Here is a 21086-nt window from a genome sequence, read left to right as displayed (position 1 = left end):
GATGGAGAAACAGTGGAAACTGTCAGATTTTATTCTTTTGGACTCCAAAATCACTGCAGATGGTGACTGCAGCCATGAAATTAAAATATGCTTACTCCTTGGAAGAAAAGTTATGACCAACCTAGATAGCATATTCAAAAACAGAGACATTACTTGGCTGACTAAGGTCCATTTAGTCAAGGCTTTGTTTTTTCCAATGGTCGTGTATGGATGTGAGAGTTGAACTGTGAAGGAGGCTGAGCGCTGAAGAACTGATGCTTTTGAACTGTGGTGTTGGAGAAAACTCTTGAGAGTCCCTTGGACTGCAAGTACCAGCCCACTCTGAAGGAGATCAGTCCTGGGATTTCTTTGGAAAGAATGATGCTGAAGATGAAACTCCAATATTTTGGCCACCTCATGTGAAGAAGTTTAGTCATTGAAAAAGACTCTGATGTTGGAACAGATTAGGGGCAGGAGGAAAAGGGGACGACAGAGGATAAGATGGCTGGCTGGTATCACTGACTCAATGGACGTGAGTCTGAGTGAACTCCAGGAATTGGTAATGGACAAAGAGGCCTGGCATGCTGCAATCCATGGGGTTGCAAAGAGTCAGACACTACTGAGCGACTGAACTGAACTGAACTGAACTTAACTGACCCAAAGCAATCTATAGAGTCAATGCAATCCCTATCAAGCTACCAATGATATTTTTTCACAGAGCTAGAATAAATAATTTGTATGGAAATACAAAAAACAAACAAACAAAAACTTAAATAGCTAAAGCAATCTTAAGAAAGAAGCATGGAACTGGAGGAATCAACCTGCCTGACATCAGGCTCTACTACAAAGCCACAGTCATCGAGACAATATGGCATTCTCACAAAGATAAAAATATAGATCAATGAAATAAAATAAAACGTTCAGAGATAAACCCAGATACCTATGGACATCGTATCTTTGACAAAGGAGGCAAGAATATACAATGGAGAAAAGACAATCACTTTCACAAGTTGTGCTGGGAAAACTGGTCAGCCTCTAGGAAAAGAATGAAAACAGAACATTTTTTTAAACACCATACACAAAAATAAACTCAAAATGGATTAAAGATATAAACATAAGACCAGAAACTATAAAACTCCTAGTAGAAAACCTAGGCAAAACACTCTCTGAGAAAAGTGTTTGTCACAGCAGGATCCTCTATGACACACCTCCCAGAATACTGGAAATAAAAGCAAAAATAAGCAAATGGGATGTAATTAAAATTAAAAGCTTCTGCAAAACAAAGGTAAATATAAGCAAGGTGAAAGACATACTTCAGAATGGGAGAAAATAATAGCAAATGAACCAACTGACAAATAATTAATCTCAAAAATATGTAAGCAACTCCTGCAGCTCAATTCCAGAAAAATAAACGACCCAATCAAAAAAAAAAATGGGGTGAATAACTAAACAGACATTTCTCCAAAGAAGACACACAGAAGGCTAATAAACACATGAAAAGATGCTCAACATCACTCATTATCAGAGAAATGCAAATCAAAATCACAATGAGATACCATTTCACACCAGTCAGAATGGCTGCTGTCCAAAAGTCTACAAGCAACAAATGCTGGAGGGGATGTGGAGAAAAGGAAACCCTCTTACACTGTTGGTGGGAATTCAAACTAGTACAGCCACTATGGAGAACAGTGTAAAGATTCCTTAACAAAACTGTAAATAGAACTGCCATACGACCCAGCAATCCCACTGCTGGCCATGCACACAAAGGAAACCAGATTTGAAGAGACACGTGTACCCCAATGTTCATCGTAGCACCGTTTCTAATAGCCAGGACATGAAAGCAACCTAGATGTCCATCAGCTGACGAATGGATAAGAAAGCTGTGGTACATATACACAATGGAGTATTATTCAACAATTAAAAAGAATACATTTGAATCAGTTCAAATGTGGATGAATGAATGAGGTGGATGAAACTGGAGCTGATTACACAGAGTGAAGTAAGCCAGAAAGAAAAACAGCAGTGCAGTATACTTAAGCATATATATAAAATTTAGAATGGTGATAGCGATCAACCTGTATTCTTGACAGCAAGAGATACAGATGTATAGAACAGTCTTTTGGACTCTGTGGGAGAGGGAAAGAGTGGGATGATTTGGGAGAATGGTTTTGAAACATCCATAATATCATATAAGAAAAGAATCGTCAGTCCAGGTTTGATGCATGATACAGGATGCTCGGGCATGTTGCACCTGGATGACCCACAGGGATGGTATAGGGTGGGAGGTGGAAGAGGGGTTCAGAATGGGGAACATGTGTACACCCATGACAGATTCATGTTGATGTATGGCAAAAGCAATACAATATTGTAATTAGACTTCAATTACAATAAGGAAATTTATATTTAAAAAAAGAAAGAAAGAAACATCATGTCCTCTCCCTTTTCTCGCATGAGAAGTGTATCTTTGGGGCTCAGTCTGGAACCAATTCTTCCCAGTACTCCCTGGCTAACTGGACCTTCTGGTCCCATCTCCAACTCCACAGGGCCCATTTCCCTCCCTCTTCACTCATTTATCCCTTCCCTGCCCTCTCTGACCTCCACTGTTTTCCAGAGAGCTCACAGACAGATAATTCCACATCAGGTTGAATTTATTTAATTTTCATTATTAATGTATGCTGCTGTTAGTATAAGATTCAATGTTTGTTCTGCTGGCCATTTCTCACCAGCGAGAATCTTGAAGATTTCTGAGGTCTCTAGCCAAGTTCTGAAGTCGCTGGCTGCCCTCTAGTCTACCTGGAATGGCAGTGGTCTCCACGACCACTGGGACTTACTCTGGTTCATTGATTCGGTTGTTCTTTCTCCTTGGAATACATCTACAGAGATTTTAGCCTCTGATTTCTTCAGTTTCTTTGAGATGGGAAATTTCTAAGAAGGTTCCTTGGTCAGCTTTGCTTGAATGTGTTTATTCATCCTCACAGTTACCCTGGCCACCTGGAAAAAAAAAAAAGAGATGGAACACAGAATGGCATTGGTTTGGGAAAAGAGTGAAGATGGATGGGAACAAAGATTGCAGTTGGGGTGTGGACAGAGAAGGCATATGTGCCAGGCAAGGACAGGGGAGGGTGTCTTATGGATTCAATAGGAAAGTGGAATTTCGGTGGGTTCAGGTCACCTTGACACTTCCTTTCGACCTCAGTTGAGAGGTCTTCCTCTCAGGTATCTGGAGTCGGGTATTATGTAATGGTGCAAGAGCCTTGTGGTTTCCCTGTCAAGTTAGTTATTTTGAAGACACACAGGGGTCTGCTCCACAGCTGCTGTGCACCCCTTTGTATATCCATCCGCAGGGAGTCACATGCTTATACTTTATGAGGTCAGCAAGTCAATTACCTAGGTAATGGTGGCCTTAGGTGAACCTTGACATAAAAAAGTCCCATCCTGACACTTCTAGGCGAGGATGGGGGAGAAAATCTGGTGCTTTAAAGTGGGAGAAATGTGGTATGTTTAATGCCCCTAAAGAGCCCTGCAAACTCACCTGCCATCATCATCTCTCTAAGTCTACCCTGGTGGGTGACAAATTAGGGAGAGTGTGTCTGCTCCAACCTTGTGTCATGGACACAGTATTCAGGCTTTCATTCTTTTCTCTCTCAACTTTCACCATTACCCAGTTCTTAATACCTTGCCTAAAATCCCTCCATGGTAATTAGACTGTATTGAAAAAGCAAGAGAGTTCCAGGGAAAAAAAAATCAAATTCTGCTTTATTGACTATGCCAAAGCCATTGACTGTGTGGATCACATTAAATTTTGGTAAATTCTGAAAGAGATAGAAATAGTAGACCACCTGACCTGCCTTTTGAGAAACCTGAATGCAGGTCAGGAAGCAAGACTTAGAACAGGGCATGGAAAAACAGACTGGTTCCAAATAGGAAAGGGAGCATGTCAAGGCTGTATATTGTCACCCTGATTATTTTACTTATATGCAGTGTATATCATCAGAAACGCTGGGCTGGAAGAAGCATAAGCTGTAATCAACATTGCCGAGAGAAATTAATAACCTCAGATATGCAGATGACACCACCATTATGGAAGAAAGTGAAAAAGAACTAAAGAGCCTCTTGATGAAAGTGAAAGAGGAGAATGAAAAGGTTGGCTTAAATCTCAACATTTAGAAAACTAAGATCATGGCATCTGGTCCCATCACTTTATGGAAAATAGATGGAGAAACTGTGGAAACCAGCTAAGTTTATTTTTCTGGGCTCCAAAATCACTGCAGATGGTTGTTGCAACCATGAAATCAAAAGACGCTTACTCCTTGGAAGGAATGTTATGAACAACATAGACAACATATTAAATAGCAGCAACATTACTTTGTCAAAAAAGGTCCATCTAGTAATGGCTACCATTTTTCCAGGAGTTATGTCTGGATGTGAGAGTTGGAGTCTAAAAAAGCTGAATGCAGAAGAATTGATGCTTTTGAATTGTGGCATTGGAGAAGACATTTGAAAGTACCTTGGGCCACAAGGAGATGCAGCCTGTCCATACTAAGGGAGATGGAAGGACTGATGTTGAAGCTGAAATTCAAATATTTTGGCCACCTGATGCAAAGAGCTGGCTCATATGAAAAGACCCTGATTCTGGGAAAGATTGAGGGCAGGAAGAGAAAGGTCGACAGAGGATGAGATGCTTGGATGGCATCACCAACTCAATGGAAATGAGTTTGGGTTAACTCTGGAAGTTGTTGATGGACAAGGAGGCCTGGCGTGCTGTGGGTCATGGGGTCGTAAAGGATCAGATATGACTAAGCAACTGAACTGACTGAAGAATGCACCATTGTTTAAACATTTGAAAATCAATGAGTGTAATTCAACTTACAAAAAAAACTATGGTTTTCCCAGTGGTCATGTATGGATGTAAGAGTTGGACTGTAAAGAAAGCTGAGCGCCAAAGAACTGATGCTTTTGAACTGTGGTGTTGGAGAAGACTCTTGAGAGTCCCTTGGACTGCAAGGAGATCCAACCAGTCAATTTTGAAGGAGATCAGCCCTGGGATTTCTTTGGAGGGAATGATGCTGAAGCTGAAACTCCAGTACTTTAGCCACCTCATGCAAAGAGTTGATTCATTGGAAAAGACTCTGATGCTGGGAGGGATTGGGAGCAGGAGGAGAAGGGGATGGCAAAGGATTAGATGGCGGATGGCATCACTGACTAGATGAACATGAGTCTGAGTGAACTCCATGAATTTGTGATGGACAGGGAAGCCTGGCATGCTGCAATTCATGGGGTCACAAAGAGTCAGACACGACTGAGCGACTGAGCTGAACAGAATTGATCTGAAAGAACTAAAACTGAAACTCAGTTGGGTCATCTCTATAAATGCTGAAAAATAGTTTGATAAAACCTATTATCTATCCCTGTGTTGGGAAGATCCCCTGGAGGAAGGTATGGCAGCCCACTCCAGTACTTCTGTCTGGAGAATCCCCAAGGCAAGAAGAACCTGCTGGGCTTACATTACATTGGGTCACAAAAGTCTGGACACAGCTGAGTGACTTGGTCCATTCTGTATAAATACTCTTAGCAAACTAGAAATAGAAAACTTCCTCAACCTGATGATAGTATACACTGTATAACTAATATCATACTTCATACTTTTACGTCTAAGATCAGAATCACCAAAAAGGTGCCCACTTTCAATGTATTTAATTTCTGTCCATGAAGTCAAATTTGAAAATGATTGAGAAATTGTTCAGTTTGGCAAAAAGAATTAAGCTCTTTTTAAGTATTGGGACAATTTATCTAGAACATTGAATAAAATCTATAGCAACATGCAAATTAAAAAAGAATAAATTTTATTCTTAATCACTGAAATAAATGTTCAGTGTTGCAAGATATACACATGGTATATAAAATTAATTTTAGCTTTTCTACATAGCATGACAGACAATTGAAAGTTAAAATTAAAAATAATGACATTAACATTAGAGTATTAAAAACTTAAGCATTTGACAAAACATACGAAAGGCACCAATGAATGAAATGGACAAAATATTTGAACATGAAATTCACGAAATAAAAATATACAGATGGCAACTAAGTGTGCAGGGCACATCAAAATGATGGCTCTAATGAAAAAGCAAACAAGAACACGTGTGATGAGGGTATTAAGCTATTTGAACTTTAATGCAGTGCTTATGGAAATACAAAATGGTACAGCCATGGTGGAAAACAGCTTGGAAGTTCCATAAAAAATAAACATTGGGTTACTATATGACCCAGCAATCCCTTTCCTAGGTTTATACCAACAAGTGTGAATATATATATATATATATATATATATATATATATATATATATATATATATATATATATATATGTTTACCCAAAGATGTGCACATCAGTGTTCATAGCAGTCTTTTTTCTAATAGACAAACAGTTGAGATGAACAAGATGGAGGAGGAGTAGGTCAATGTGGAGTACATTTCTCTCCACAGATACATCAGGAATACACTTTCAGACACAGAAGTGCTTACAAAACACCTGCCTATAGCTAAAAGGACTACTTGACCAGCAGAAAAGAATATATAGACCCACAAAACTCGGTAGGGTGAAGGAAGTATGTGGAAAAACAGGAGTGTTAAGTAGGACTGGCCATGCCCTTGGTGGGTGGGGGAACTGACGTGTCTGGTCCTCACATCATGGTAATTGTCTGGATCAGAGAGGAAGCATTTAATGCTGAGAATGAAACAGTTGACCTATGACAGCCTAAATGGAATGAGAATCAGAAAGATCTTGCTGTAGCCATACACACCCCAGAGAGAAACACAGGTTCCCTAGAAAGCACAACAGCTGGGAGATGCAGTTTGCGGATTGTGGAGGAATCCCAGGGTGAGGGCTGCTGTTGACTGTGGAGAGATGAACTGATGGGATTTGAGGCAGGAGATGGTGATGGGAATGCCTGTAGAGGAATGCCAGGCACTATGAAATCAAGGCAATACTGCTGAGTCAATCATAGTGAGTGGAGCCATCACTATAGTCTCTCTCTCCTCACCCACCAGCATTGGCAGCTGAACAATAGGGAAGCTGGGCCATCAAGCACCTGGCTCACCAAACTACGGAGTAGGACCCAAGGCAGGGTGCCTCTCAAGTACCTGACATGAGAGTAGGACTCCAGGCAGGGGCCCCTGTGTATGCCTGATGTGCTGAACCACAGAGAAAGACCCCAGGAAAGGCAGCCCTCCAACTTCCTGAAAGTTCAGAGCCATGGAGATGGACTGGCCAAAGAGGCCTCCTGATTGCCAGCTAAAGGAGGCTGGGAAGAAGACTCTGATGGGGCCATAACAACTTTGGCTGAGGCAGTCCAAGTCCCTGCACACGTGGTGATGCCAGGGTGCCTGTAAGCCAAAAAGCTACGCCACCTTCATGTTCAACTCTCACCAGGGCAGAGCTAACAGACATAACCAAACTCTTCTGTCTACATGGGCAGGGTCATTTCAGTAGTGTCCAACTCTTTGCAGCCCTGTAGACTATGGTCTTCAGGTCTCTCTGTCAGGGTGGGGGACTCTGCAGGCCAGAATACTGGAGTGTATTGGCTAGTACAGGTTGGCATACCCTTCTAGAACACTATATTCCCTGCTGCCCTAACTGAAAACTCCCGGAGTACCTGGTGCTGCCAGAACCGCTGTGACCCAAGCAGCTGCACCTCCACTTCTGGCCCTCACAGGGGCAAACCAAGTCCTCCAGGGAAGCCTCAGGAGCAAAATCCAGTGGACGATTCACATGCAGTGGTAGACATAAAACCACAGTTGAACTCCAGGGGCCCAGAATATGGTCCATGGGAGAAGGGAATGGCAAACCAGTTCAGTATTCTTGTGTTGAGAACCCCATGAACAGTATGAAAAGGCAAAACAGCAGGACACAGATAGATGAACTCTTCAGGTCAGTAGGTTCCCCATATGCTACTGGAGATCATTGGAGAAATAACTCCATAAAGAATGGTGGGATGGAGCCAAAGCAAAAGCAATCCCCATTGTGGATGGGACAGGTGATAGAAGCAAGGTTTAACACTATAAAGAGCAATATTGCATAGCAACCTGGAATGTAAAGTCATGAATCTAGGCAAACTGGAAGTAGTCAAACCAGATGGCAAGAGTGAACATCCACATTCTAGGAATCAGTGAACTAAGATGGATTGGAATGGGTGACATTAACTCAGATGACTATTATATCTACTACTGTGGGCTGCAATCCCCTAGAAGAAATGGAGTAGCCATTGTAGTGAAAAAAAAAAAAAAAAGTCCAAAATGCAGTACTTGGATACAATATCAAAAACTACAGAATGATCTCGGTTCACTTCCAATGCAAAGCATTCAAAATCTCGGTAATCCAAGTGTACACCCCGACCAGTAACACTTAAGAAGCTGAAGTTCAACCGTTCTATGAAGAACTACAAAACCTTCTAGAACTAACACTCCAAAAGATGTATTTTTCATTATAGGGGACTGGAATGCAAAAACAGGAAATCAAGAAACACCTGGAGTAACATGAAAATTTGGCCTTGGAGTACAGAATGAAGAATGGCAAAGGCTAACAGAATTCTGCCATGAGAATGTGCTGGCCATACAAAAATCCCACTTCCAACAACACAAGAGAAGACTCTACACATGGATATCACCATATGGTCAACACTGAAATCAGGTTGTTTATATGCTCTGTAGCCAAAGATGGAGAAGCTATAAACAGTCAGCATAAACAAGACTGGGAGTGGACTGTAGCTAAGATCATGAACTCCTTATTGCCAAATTCAGACTTAAATAGAAGAAAGTCGGGAAAACCACTAAACCATTCAGGTATGATCTAACTCCAGCCCCTTTTGACTATATTGTGGAAGTGAGAAATAGATTTAAGGGACTATATCTGATAGAGTGCCCAATGAACTATGGACGGAGGTTTGTGACATTGTGCAGGAGACAGGGAGCAAGACCATCCCCAAGAAAAAGAAATGCAAAAATGCAAAATTGCTGTCTGAAGAGGCCTTACAAATAGCTGTGGAAAGAAGAGAGATGAAAAGCAAAGGAGAAAAGGAAAGATACACCCATTTGAACGCACAGTTCCAAAGAATAGCAAAGAGAGATGAGAAAGCCTTCCTCAGCGATCCATGCAAAGAAACAGAGGAAAACAATAAAATGGGAAAGACTAGTGATCTTTCTTCAAGAAACTTAGAGATACCAAAGGAATATTTCAAGCAAACATGAACATGAAGTCTCTCAGTCGTGTCTTGAGACCCCACGGACACCAGACTCCTCTCTCCATGGGATTTTCTAGACAGGAGTACTGGAGTGGGTTGTCATTTCCTTCTCCAGGGATTTCATGCAAAGATGGGCTCAATACAGGACAGAAGTGGTATGGACCTAACAGAAGCAGAAGATACTAAGAAGAGGTGGCAAGAATACACAGAAGAACTGAACAAAATTCTTCATGATCCAGATAATCAGGAAGGTATGATCACTCACACTCACCTAGGGCCAGACATCTTGGAATGTCAAGTCAGGTGGGCCTTGGGAAGCATCACTATGAACAAACCTAGTGGAGGTGATGAAATTCTAGTTGAGCTATTTCAAATCCTAAAAGTTGGTGCTGTGAAATTGCTTCACTCAATATGTCAGCTAATTTGGAAAACCCAGCAGTGGCCACGTGACTGGGAAAGGTTCGTTTTCATTCCATTCGCCAAGAAAGGCAATGTCAAAGAATACTCAAACTATGGCACAATTGCACTCATCTCACACGCTAGTAAATAACGCTTAAAACTCTCCAAGCCAGGCTTCAGCAATATATGAACCTGAGCTTCCAGACGTTTTAGCTGGTTTTAGAAAAGGCAGAGGAAACAGAGATTAAATTGCCAATATACGCTGGATCACTGAAAAAGAAAAAAAAAAGAGTTTCAGAAAACAAACAAACAAACAAAAAACACAACCCATGTCTGCTTATTATCTATGCCAAAACCATTGACTGTGTGGATCACATTAAACTTGGAAAATTCTGAAAGAATTGGGAATACCAGACCACTACACCTGCCTCCTGAAAAACCTGTATGCAGGTTGGGAAGCAACATTTAGAACTGGACATTAAGCAACAGACTTGTTCCAAATAAGAAAAGGAATACATTAAGGCTGCATAATGCCATCCTGTTTATTTAACTTATATGCAGAATACATCATGAGAAGCGCTAGGCTGGAGGAAGCACAAGCTGGAGTCAAGATTGCTGGGAGAAATATCAGTAACCTCAGATATACAGATGACACTACCCTTATGGGGGAAAGTGAAGAAGAACTAAAGAGCCTCTTTATGAAAGTGAAAGAGGTGAGCGAAAATGTTGCCTTAAAGCTCAACATTCAGCAAAGTAAGATCTTGGCATCCAGTCTCATCACTTTATGGCAAATAGATATGGAAACAGTGTCAGACTTTATTTTTCTGGGCTCCAGGATCACTGTGGATGATGATGGCAGCCATGAAATTAATGACAGTTGCTCCTAGGAAGGATAGTCATGACCAGTCTTAAAGGCATATTAAAAAGTAGAGACATTACTTTGCCAACAAAGTTCAAACTAGTCAAGGCTATGATTCTTCCAGTAGTTATGTGTGGATATGACAGTTGGACTCCAAGAATGCTCAGCGCTGGAGAATTGATATTTTTGAACTGTGGAGTTGGAAAAGACTCTTGAGAATCCCTTGGACTGCAAGGAGATCCAAGCAGTTCATCCTAAAGATCAATTCTGGGTATTCATTGGAGAAACTTATTTTGAAGCTGAAACTCCAATACCTTGGCCACCTGATCCGGGAGCTGACTCATTCGAAATGACCCTGATTCTGGGAAAGACTGATGGCTGGAGGAGAAGGGGACAACCGATGAGATGGTTGGATGGAATCACCGACAAAATGCGCATGGGTTTGTGCTGACTTCAGGACTCCGTGGTGGACAGGGAGGCCTAGTGTGCCTCAGTTCATGGGGTCACAAAGGGTCACACAGGACTGAGCGACTGAACTGAACTGCATTGCAGGGGCAGTGTAGCAAAAGAAGAAAACCCAAATCCTTCTTATGAGCTGTACAAGCTACAGATTAAATTTCCCAAATCAACTAGGCATTCCATATATTTTCATATATTAAAAAATATTGAGAGCTCCTGCAAAAGAAAATGCATTAGTTCTCATAGCTGTGAACATGGGAGGCAAGAAATACACATATTATTCTTCTGTTTTGCCTTGCTCTGTATATTCTTTGGGATATTTTTCTTTTCTTCCCCACTCCCCTGCCCCTTTGTAATTGTCAGTTTTATTGGCTCTATGAAATCTAATTAATGTTTTGAGCTTTTTCTTTTTTTCCTCAGTTACAGTTTTTACTGTTATAAACCTCTGTCTCTAAGTTGGGATTTTGCAGTTCTGTAGCATTTCCTTTTTTCTTTTTTAATTTTGATTTTTTAAAGCTATTACAATTTTTCTACATGTATTCCTTTGCTCACCTGCTGTTCTTTGCCCATTGCAGTTAAATTTTAATGTATATAAAACTTCTTTACCTGCCTCTATTTAACTTTGCATATCTATTTTTCCTGTTATTTCCTCTCGATATATTTGCTAGTTTTATTTTCATTGCCTTCTTTTCCAGTTGACACCTTGCTCTAGTTTTGTTTTCCAGTTGTGCTTTATTTAGTTTTGTTCTGGTAGATATAATTTTTGGTTTCATTTTTTCACCAGGTCCATCTATGGCACTTATTTTGATTCTGCTTATGGGAGTATATCTGTATGTGCCTATTCAGTCAAAACTTTTATTTTTGTTATAAACCTCTGCCTCTTCGTTGGTCTTCTGCTGCTCTTCAAAGTTTTCCTTTTTATTTTCTTTCTACATATAGTCAATTGTTTGTCTTTCCAGTATACTTGTCCTTTTGCAGTTAATCTTTAATGCATATGTCTTAATTGTCTATAGCTATTTAACTTTGCATACCTATTCTTTAATTATTTTCTTTCTTTCCTCTCAGCATTTTAGTGGCTTTATTTTCATTGTTTTACTCACTGTTTGGCACTTTGCATTACTTTTGTTTTCCAGCTTGTGCTTTAGTTAGTTTTGTTCTTAACTGGTTAATATAATTTTTGGTTTCCTTTGTCCACAAGGTCAACCTATTGTTACTTTATTTTTGTTGGACTCTTTTGTTGTTGCATATGCGTGTTAAATGTTTATATCCCCATAAATGGAAGTATATGTGTATATTCCATTATTGTAATTGCTATTTGCCTGACATTGTAACTGCCATTTGTTTGGGGTTCATCTTTGGTTTATCTTTTTAATATATTTTTAAAAATATAATTGAATGCCATAATAAACAACTGTGGTATCTCTATTCCTGGCCATAGATCCAGCACTGAGATTGTGGAGTGGGAGCAATGAATCCCAGACCCTAGACAACCAGAGAACTTCTAACATAAGGCAGTATCAATTAGTGAGAACTCACACAAAGGAAACCGCTTGAATGCAAGTCCTGGCATCACCCAACCATCAGTTGCACCCAGTATAGGACACCTTATTCAAACAAACAAGACAAAAATACAAACCCGATCATCAGCAGGGAGGATTACCATCTTACTCAGCCTTGAAAATCAGAAGAAAAAGCAAAAACTCAGCACAAATCTCACCCAATGCAAACATTACACAAACTGCTGGTCCAACCTTGCTGCTGCTGCTAAGTCGCTTCAGTAGTGTCTGACTCTGTGTGACCCCATAGATGGCAGCCCACCAGGCTCCCCGTCCCTGGGATTCTCCAGGCAAGAAAACTGGAGTGGGTTGCCATTTCTTTCTCCAATGCATGAAAGTGAAAAATGAAAGTGAAGTCAAAAAAGACCTTGTTTGACTCTTAGCGACCCCATGGACTGCAGCCTACCAGGCTCCTCTGACCATGTGATTTTCCAGTCAAGAGTACTGGAGTGGAGTGCCATTGCCTTCTCCAAAAGAATAAGCATACAGGGACAAGGAAGACAGTTACTGAAATTAAACATACTCTAGAAGGAATCATATCTGAAGGAGAAGTACGGATAAGTGAGTTGGAAGGTAAAATGGTGGAAACAACTACTGGAAAACAGATTAAAGTAAAAAGAATGACAAGCACTGAGGATAGTCTCAGAGAGTTCTTGGACAATATATAATGCACCAATATTCGAATTATTCAGGTTCCATAAGAAAAGAGAAAGTGAAAGGGTATTAGAAAAATTTTGAATAGATTATAGATTAAAATTTCCCCAACATGAGAAAGGAAATATTCAGTCAAATCCAAAAGGTGCAAAGGGTCCCTTACGGGAAAAGGCCAAGATAAAACAAGCCAAGACAGATTCTCCTGAAACAAACACGTATTAAACACAAAGAAATAATTTTTAAAGCAGCATGGGAGAAGCAACAAGTACCATACAATGGAAACTGTATATGTTTAACAGCTTTTCTATCAGCAGAAACTCTGCAGGCCAGAAGGGAATGACAGGATATATTTAAAACACTGAAAAGGAAAAAATCTACACCCAAGACTACTGTACCTGGCAAAGATCGCCTTTAAAATTGATGGAGGAATCAAAAGCTTTTCTGACCATCAAAAGATAAGAGAATTAACTATCATGAAACCAGCTTTACAACAAATGTTACAGGGATTTAAATAGTCAAGAAATGTTAGAGAAGAAAAAAGATCTACAAAATCAATGCCAGTCAATTAAGAAAATGGAAATAGGAACAGATTTATCAATAATTACTTAAAAGGCGGATATATTAAATGCTCCAACCAAAAGACAAAGACTGGCTGAATGGGTACAAAAACAAGAGTCCCCAGATGGCAGAGGAATAGAACGGGGCAGCTATTTGCTCCCCCACAAATTCATCAAAAGATCATTTGAATTCTGAGTAACTTCCATAAAATATTTCCTGGATGCTGGCAATGGACACTGGACATCCAGAAAGGCATCCAATTATTTTTGAAAAAGCAAAGGACAGAATGAATACCAAAGAAGAGCTAGGCAGCTTCCTAAAGGTCCCTACCCCTGGCTGAGGCAGAGAGGCAGGTGTGCAACAGTCAGAGCCAGAAAGGCAAGGGGCAACGTAGGATCCAGAGACCAGCATCCTCCTCCAAACTATGAGCAGGCTACCAGTTGCTAATGATGTCTTCCTGGAATCCTGGATGGTTGACATCTGCCAAGAGGGTCACAGTCTGAGATCAGCTGCCCAGAAGAGACACATGATACACCAGAGATGGTGTACTCAAAGTACACCTGGGATTGAATGGCCTGAACAGGGTAGGTGATTATGATGTACCACTTGCTTGGAACAGTTTGGTCTCCAAGCACTTGGTCATAGGAGCTGCTCAGACCTGGGAGAGGCACAAAATGCAAGCCCAGCCAAATATGTGCCTTTGCAGAGCACTCAACAACGTGAACCTGAGAAGCTTAGACCTTGGAGGTGCATGAAATGCAGAGCCCTCTTTGGATAGTACCCCTGCAGAGCAACCTGGAGCCTGAGAAGTGTAGACCTAAAAAGCACACACCACTGTGTTCTGGAGCAAAACAAGTGTGGTCCATTCACTGTATCCGCTCCCTAAACACAAACACCAGCAATATCTGTTTCCTGTGTAACTCTCCCCACATACAACTGAACAAGTAAGCCTAAATATAATGACCGCCTTCGCCCCCTTGTGTCAGGTTGGAAATTAAACACAGATGAAACTTGCAAATCAAAGAAGCCAAAAGAGACAAAGAAGAGGGAACCACTCTGGGAATGACAGGTTCAGATGATTAAAACCCTGTAGTTACCAATGACTATGAACTTCGTGATGTTCAAGCTGGTTTTAGAAAAGGCGGAGGAACCAGAGATCAAATTGCCAACATCTGCTAGATCATGGAAAAAGCAAGAGAGTTACAGAAAAACATATATTTCTGCTTTATTGACTATGCCAAAGCCTTTGATTGGGTGGATACAACAAACTGTGGAAAATTCTGGAAGAGATGGGAATACCAGACCACCTGCCCTGCATCTTGAGAAACCTAAATGCAGGTCAGAAAGCAACAGTTAGAACTGGACATGGAATAATGGACTGGTTCCAAATAGGAAAAGGAGTACGTCAAGACTGTATATTGTCACCCTGCTTATTTAACTTATATGCAGAGTACATCATGAAAAATGCTGGACTGGAAGAAACACAAGCTGGAATCAAGATTGCCTGGAGAAATGTCAATAACCTCAGATATGCAGATGACACCACCCTTATGGCAGAAAGTGAAAAGGAACTAAAAAGCCTCTTGATGAAAGTGAAAGTGGAGAGTGAAAATTTTAGTTTAAACCTCAACACTCAGAAACCGAAAATCATGGCATCCAGTCCCATCACTTCATGGGAAATAGACGGAGAAACTGTGGAAACAGTGTCAGACTTTATCTTTCTGTGCTCCAAAATCACTGCAGATGATGATTGCAACCATGAAATTAAAAGACACTTATTCCTTGGAAGAAAAGTTATGACCAACCTAGATAGTATATTCCAAAGCAGAGACATTACTTTGTCGACTAAGAGCCATCTAGTCAAGGCTATGGTTTTTCCTGTGGTCGTGTATGAATGTGAGAGTTGGATTTTGAAGATGGCTGAGCGCCGAATAACTGATGTTTTGAACTGTGGTGCTGGAGAAGACTCTTGAGAATACCTTGGACTGCAAGGAGATCCAACCAGTCCATTCTGAAGGAGATCAGTCCTGGGATTTCTTTGGAAGGAATGATGCTAAAGCTGAAACTCCAGTACTTTGCCAGTTCATGCAAAGTTTTGACTCATTGGGAAAGATTCTGATGCTGGGAGAGATTAGGGGCAGGAGGAAAAGGGAACAAGAGAGGATGAGATGGCTTGATGGCATCACTGACTCGATGGATGTGAGTCTATGTGAACTATGGGAGTTGGTGATGGACAGGGAAGCCTGGCCTGCTGCGATCCATGGGGTCTCCGAGTTGAACACGGCTGAGTGACTGAACTGAACTGAAGCATTGGAAAGGACCTGTAGACACTGAGATGTACTGAAAGCTCAAACAAGGAACTATCTGAAAGTGAACTCATCCCACACTGCCAACAACAGCTCCAGAGGAATTCCTAGATATATTTTTACTATTATCAATGTTTCAGTTTTGTGACTTCTTTATTACTCCTTTAATTTTCCTTTTTATAACCTACTATTACCTTGAAAAAAGACCTAATTTTTAAAGCAAATTTCATATATATGTTATATTTGTTATAATTTGTTTATTTTTCTATTGTTAATATTGTATTTTGAAGTTTCTAGGATCATAATAAACTGTTGAAAATTCTGAAAGAGATGGGAATGCAAGACCACCTGACCTGCCTCTTGAGAAATCTATGCAAGTCAGGAAGCAACAGTTAGAACTGGACATGGAACAACAGACTGGTTCCAAATAGGAACAGGAGTGCATCAAGGCTGTATATTGTCACCCTGTTTATTTAATTTCTATGTAGATTACATCATGAAAAGTGCTGGGCTGGAAGAAGCACAAGCTGGAATCAAGATTGCTGGGAGAAATATCAATGACCTCATATATGCAGATGACACTACCCTTATGGCAGAGAGTGAAGAGGAGCTAAAAAACCTCTTAATGAAAGTGAAAGAGAAGAGTGAAAAGGTTGGTTTAAAGCTCAAGATTCAGAAAACAAAGATCATGGCATCTAGTTCCATCACTGCACGGGAAATAAATGGGGAAACAGTGGAAACCATGTCAGACTTTATTTTGGGGAGGCTCCAAAATCACTGCAGATGGTGACTGCAACCATGAAATTAAAAGAACTTTACTCCTTGGAAGGAAAGTTATGACCAACCTAGATAGCATATTCAAAAGCAGAGACCACTTTGCCAACAAAAATCCATCTAGTCAAGGCTATGATTTTTCCAGTAGTTACATACAGATGTGAGAGTAGGACTGTGAAGAGAGCTTAGTGACGAAGAATTGGTGCTTTTGAACTGTGGTGTTGGAAAACACTCTTGAGAATCCCTTGGACTGCAAGGATATCCAACCAGTCCATTCTGAAGATCAGTCCCGGGTGTTCTTTGGAAGGAATGATACTAAAGCTGAAGCTTCAGTACTTTGCCCACCTCATATGAAGAGTTAACTCATTGGAAATGTCTCTGATGCTGGTAGGGATTGGGGCCAGGAGGGGAAGGGGATGACAGAGGATGAGATGTCTGGGTGGCATCACCGACTAGATGGATTTGAGTTTGAGTGAACTCCTGGAGCTGGTGATGGACAAGGAGGCCTGGAGTGCTGCAATTCATGGTGTTGCAAACAGTTGCATACGACTGAGTGACTGAACTGAACTACACTGAATATACATGTTTCAATGATATTTTCTCAAATCATCCCACTCTTGCCTTCTCCCACAGATTCCACAATTCTGGTGTTTATGTGTTTCTATGTTTTTGTTTTTGTTTTTTTTTTCTGTGTCACATATAAGGTCATCATTACCATCTTTCTAAATTCCATATGTATGCTTTACTATATTCTTTTTTTTTTTTTTTGCTTTTCAAAAGAAATTTTTTTTATAATTTTTTTTTATTTTTTTATTTTTTATTTTTTTAAGTTTAAAATCTTTAGTTCTTACATGCGTTCCCAAACATGAACCCCCCTCCCACTTCCCTCCCCACAACATCTCTCTGGGTCATCCCCATGCACCAGCCCCAAGCATGCTGCACCCTGCATCAGACATAGACTGGCGATTCAATTCTTACATGATAGTATACATGTTAGAATTCCTATTCTCCCAAATCATCCCACCCTCTCCCTTTCCCTCTGAGTCCAAAAGTCCATTATACACATCTGTGTCTTTTTTCCTGTCTTGCATACAGGGTCGTCATTGCCATCTTCCTAAATTCCATATATATGTGTTAGTATACTAGTATACGGTATTAGCGTTTTTCTTTCTGGCTTACTTCACTCTGTATAATTGGCTCCAGTTTCATCCATCTCATCAGAACTGATTCAAATGAATTCTTTTTAATGGCTGAGTAATACTCCATTGTGTATATGTACCACGGCTTTCTTATCCATTCATCTGCTGATGGACATCTAGGTTGTTTCCATGTCTTGGCTATTATAAACAGTGCTGCGATGAACATTGGGGTACATGTGTCTCTTTCAATTCTGGTTTCCTCGGTGTGTATGCCCAGAAGTGGGATTGCTGGGTCATAAGGTAGTCCTATTTGCACTTTTTTAAGGAATCTCCACACCGTTCTCCACAGTGGCTGTAGTAGTCTGCATTCCCACCAACAGTGTAGGAGGGTTCCCTTTTCTCCACACCCTCTTCAGCATTTATTGCTTGCAGATTTTTGGATCGCAGCCATTCTGACTGGTGTGAAGTGGTACCTCATTGTGGTTTTGATTTGCATTTCTCTAATAACGAGTGATGTTGAGCATCTTTTCATGTGTTTGTTAGCCATCCATGTCTTCTTTGGAGAAATGTCTATTTAGTTCTTTGGCCCATTTTTTGATTGTGTCATTTATATTTCTGGAATTGAGCTGCAGAAGTTGCTTGTATATTTTTGAGATGAGTTGTTTGTTAGTTGCTTCATTTGCTATTATTTTCTCCCATTCAGAAGGCTGTCTTTTCACCTTGCTTATATTTTCCTTTGTTGTGCAGAAGCTTTTAATTTTAATTAGATCCCATTTGTTCATTTTTGCTTTTATTTCCAGAATTCTGGGAGGTGGATCATAGAGGATCCTGCTGTGATTTATGTCTGAGAGTGTTTTGCCTATATTCTCCTCTAGGAGTTTTATAGTTTCTGATCTTACATTTAGATCTTCAATCCATTTTGAGTTTATTTTTGTGTGTGGTGTTAGAAAGTGATCTAGTTTCATTCTTTTACAAGTGGTTGACCAGTTTTCCCAGCACCACTTGTTAAAGAGATTGTCTTTACTCCATTGTATATTCTTGCCTCCTTTGTCAAAGATAAGGTGTCCATATGTGTGTGGATTTATCTCTGGGCTTTCTATTTTGTTCCATTGATCTATATGTCTGTCTTTGTGCCAGTACCATACTGTCTTGATGACTGTGGCTTTGTAGTAGAGCCTGAAGTCAGGCAAGTTGATTCCTCCAGTTCCATTCTTCTTTCTCAAGATTGCTTTCGCTATTCGAGGTTTTTTGTATTTCCATACAAATCTTGAAATTATTTGTTCTAGTTCTGTGAAAAATGTGGCTGGTAGCTTGACAGGGATTGCATTGAATTTGTAAATTGCTTTGGGTAGTATACTCATTTTCACTATATTGATTCTTCCAATCCATGAACATGGTATATTTCTCCATCTATTAGTGTCCTCTTTGATTTCTTTCATCAGTGTTTTATAGTTTTCTATATATAGGGCTTTAGTTTCTTTAGGTAGATATGTTCCTAAGTATTTTATTCTTTTCGTTGCAATGGTAAATGGAATTGATTCCTTAATTTCTTTTTCTACTTTCTCATTATTCGTGTATAGGAATGCAAGAGATTTCTGTGTGTTGATTTTATATCCTGCAACTTTACTATATTCATTGATCAGCTCTAGTAATTTTCTGGTGGAGTCTTTAGGGTTTTCCATGTAGAGGATCATCTCATCTGCAAACAGTGAGAGTTTTACTTCTTTTCCAATTTTAATTCCTTTTATTTCTTTTTCTGCTCTGACTGCTGTGGCCAAAGCTTCCAGAACTATGTTGAATAGTAGCGGTGAAAGTGGACACCCTTGTCTTGCTCCTGACTTTAGGGGAAATGCTTTTAATTTTTCACCATTGAGGATAATGTTTGCTGTGGGTTTGTCATAGATAGCTTTTATTATGTTGAGGTATGTTCCTTCTATTCCTGGTTTCTGGAGAGTTTTTATCATAAATGGATGTTGAATTTTGTCAAAGGCCTTCTCTGCATCTATTGAGATAATCAGATGGTTTTTATTTTTCAATTTGTTAATGTGGTGAATTACATTGATTGATTTGCGGATATTGAAGAATCCTTGCATCCCTGGGATAAAGCCTACTTGGTCATGGTGTATGATCTTTTTAATGTGTTATTGGATTCTGATTACTAGAATTTTGTTGAGGATTTTTGCATCTATGTTCATCAGTGATATTGGCCTGTAGTTTTCTTTTTTTGTGACATCTTTGTCAGGTTTTGGTATTAGGGTGATGGCCTCATAGAATGAGTTTGGAAGTTTACCTTCCTCTGCAATTTTCTGGAAGAGTTTGAGGAGGATAGGTGTTAGCTCTTCTCGAAATTTTTGGTAGAATTCAGCTGTGAAGCCGTCTGGACCTGGGCTTTTGTTTGCTGGAAGATTTCTGATTACCGTTTCAATTTCCATGCTTGTGATGGGGCTGTTAAGATTTTCTATTTCTTCCTGGTTCAGTTTTGGAAAATTGTACTTTTCTAAGAATTTGTCCATTTCTTCCACGTTGTCCATTTTATTGGTATACAATTGCTGATAGTAGTCTCTTATGATCCTTTGTATTTCTGTGTTGTCTGTTGTGATCTCTCCATTTTCATTTCTAATTTTATTGATTTGATTTTTCTCTCTTTTCTTCTTGATGAGTCTGGCTAATGGTTTGTCAATTTTATTTATCCTTTCAAAGAACCAGCTTTTGGCTTTGTTGATTTTTGCTATGGTCTCTTTTGTTTCTTTTGCATTTATTTCTGCCCTAATTTTTAAGATTTCTTTCCTTCTACTAACTCTGGGGTTCTCCAATTCTTCCTTTTCTAGTTGCTTTAGTTGTAGAGTTAGGTTATTTATTTGGCTTTTTTCTTGTTTCTTGAGGTATGCCTGTATAGCTATGAACTTTCCTCTTAGAACTGCTTTTATAGTGTCCCGCAGGTTTTGGGTTGTTGTGTTTTCATTTTCATTCGTTTCTATGCATATTTTGATTTATTTTTTGATTTCTTCTGTGATTTGTTGGTTATTCAGAAGTGTGTTGTTCAACCTCCATATGTTGGAATTTTTAATAGTTTTTCTCCTGTAATTGAGATCTAATCTTAATGCATTATGGTCAGAAAAGATGGTTGGAATGATTTCGAGTTTTTTGAATTTATCAAGTTTAGAT

The sequence above is a fragment of the Ovis canadensis genome, chromosome Y (assembly GCF_042477335.2).
Source record: "Ovis canadensis isolate MfBH-ARS-UI-01 breed Bighorn chromosome Y, ARS-UI_OviCan_v2, whole genome shotgun sequence".
NCBI lineage: Eukaryota > Metazoa > Chordata > Mammalia > Artiodactyla > Bovidae > Ovis > Ovis canadensis.
This window is presented reverse-complemented; position numbering follows the sequence as displayed.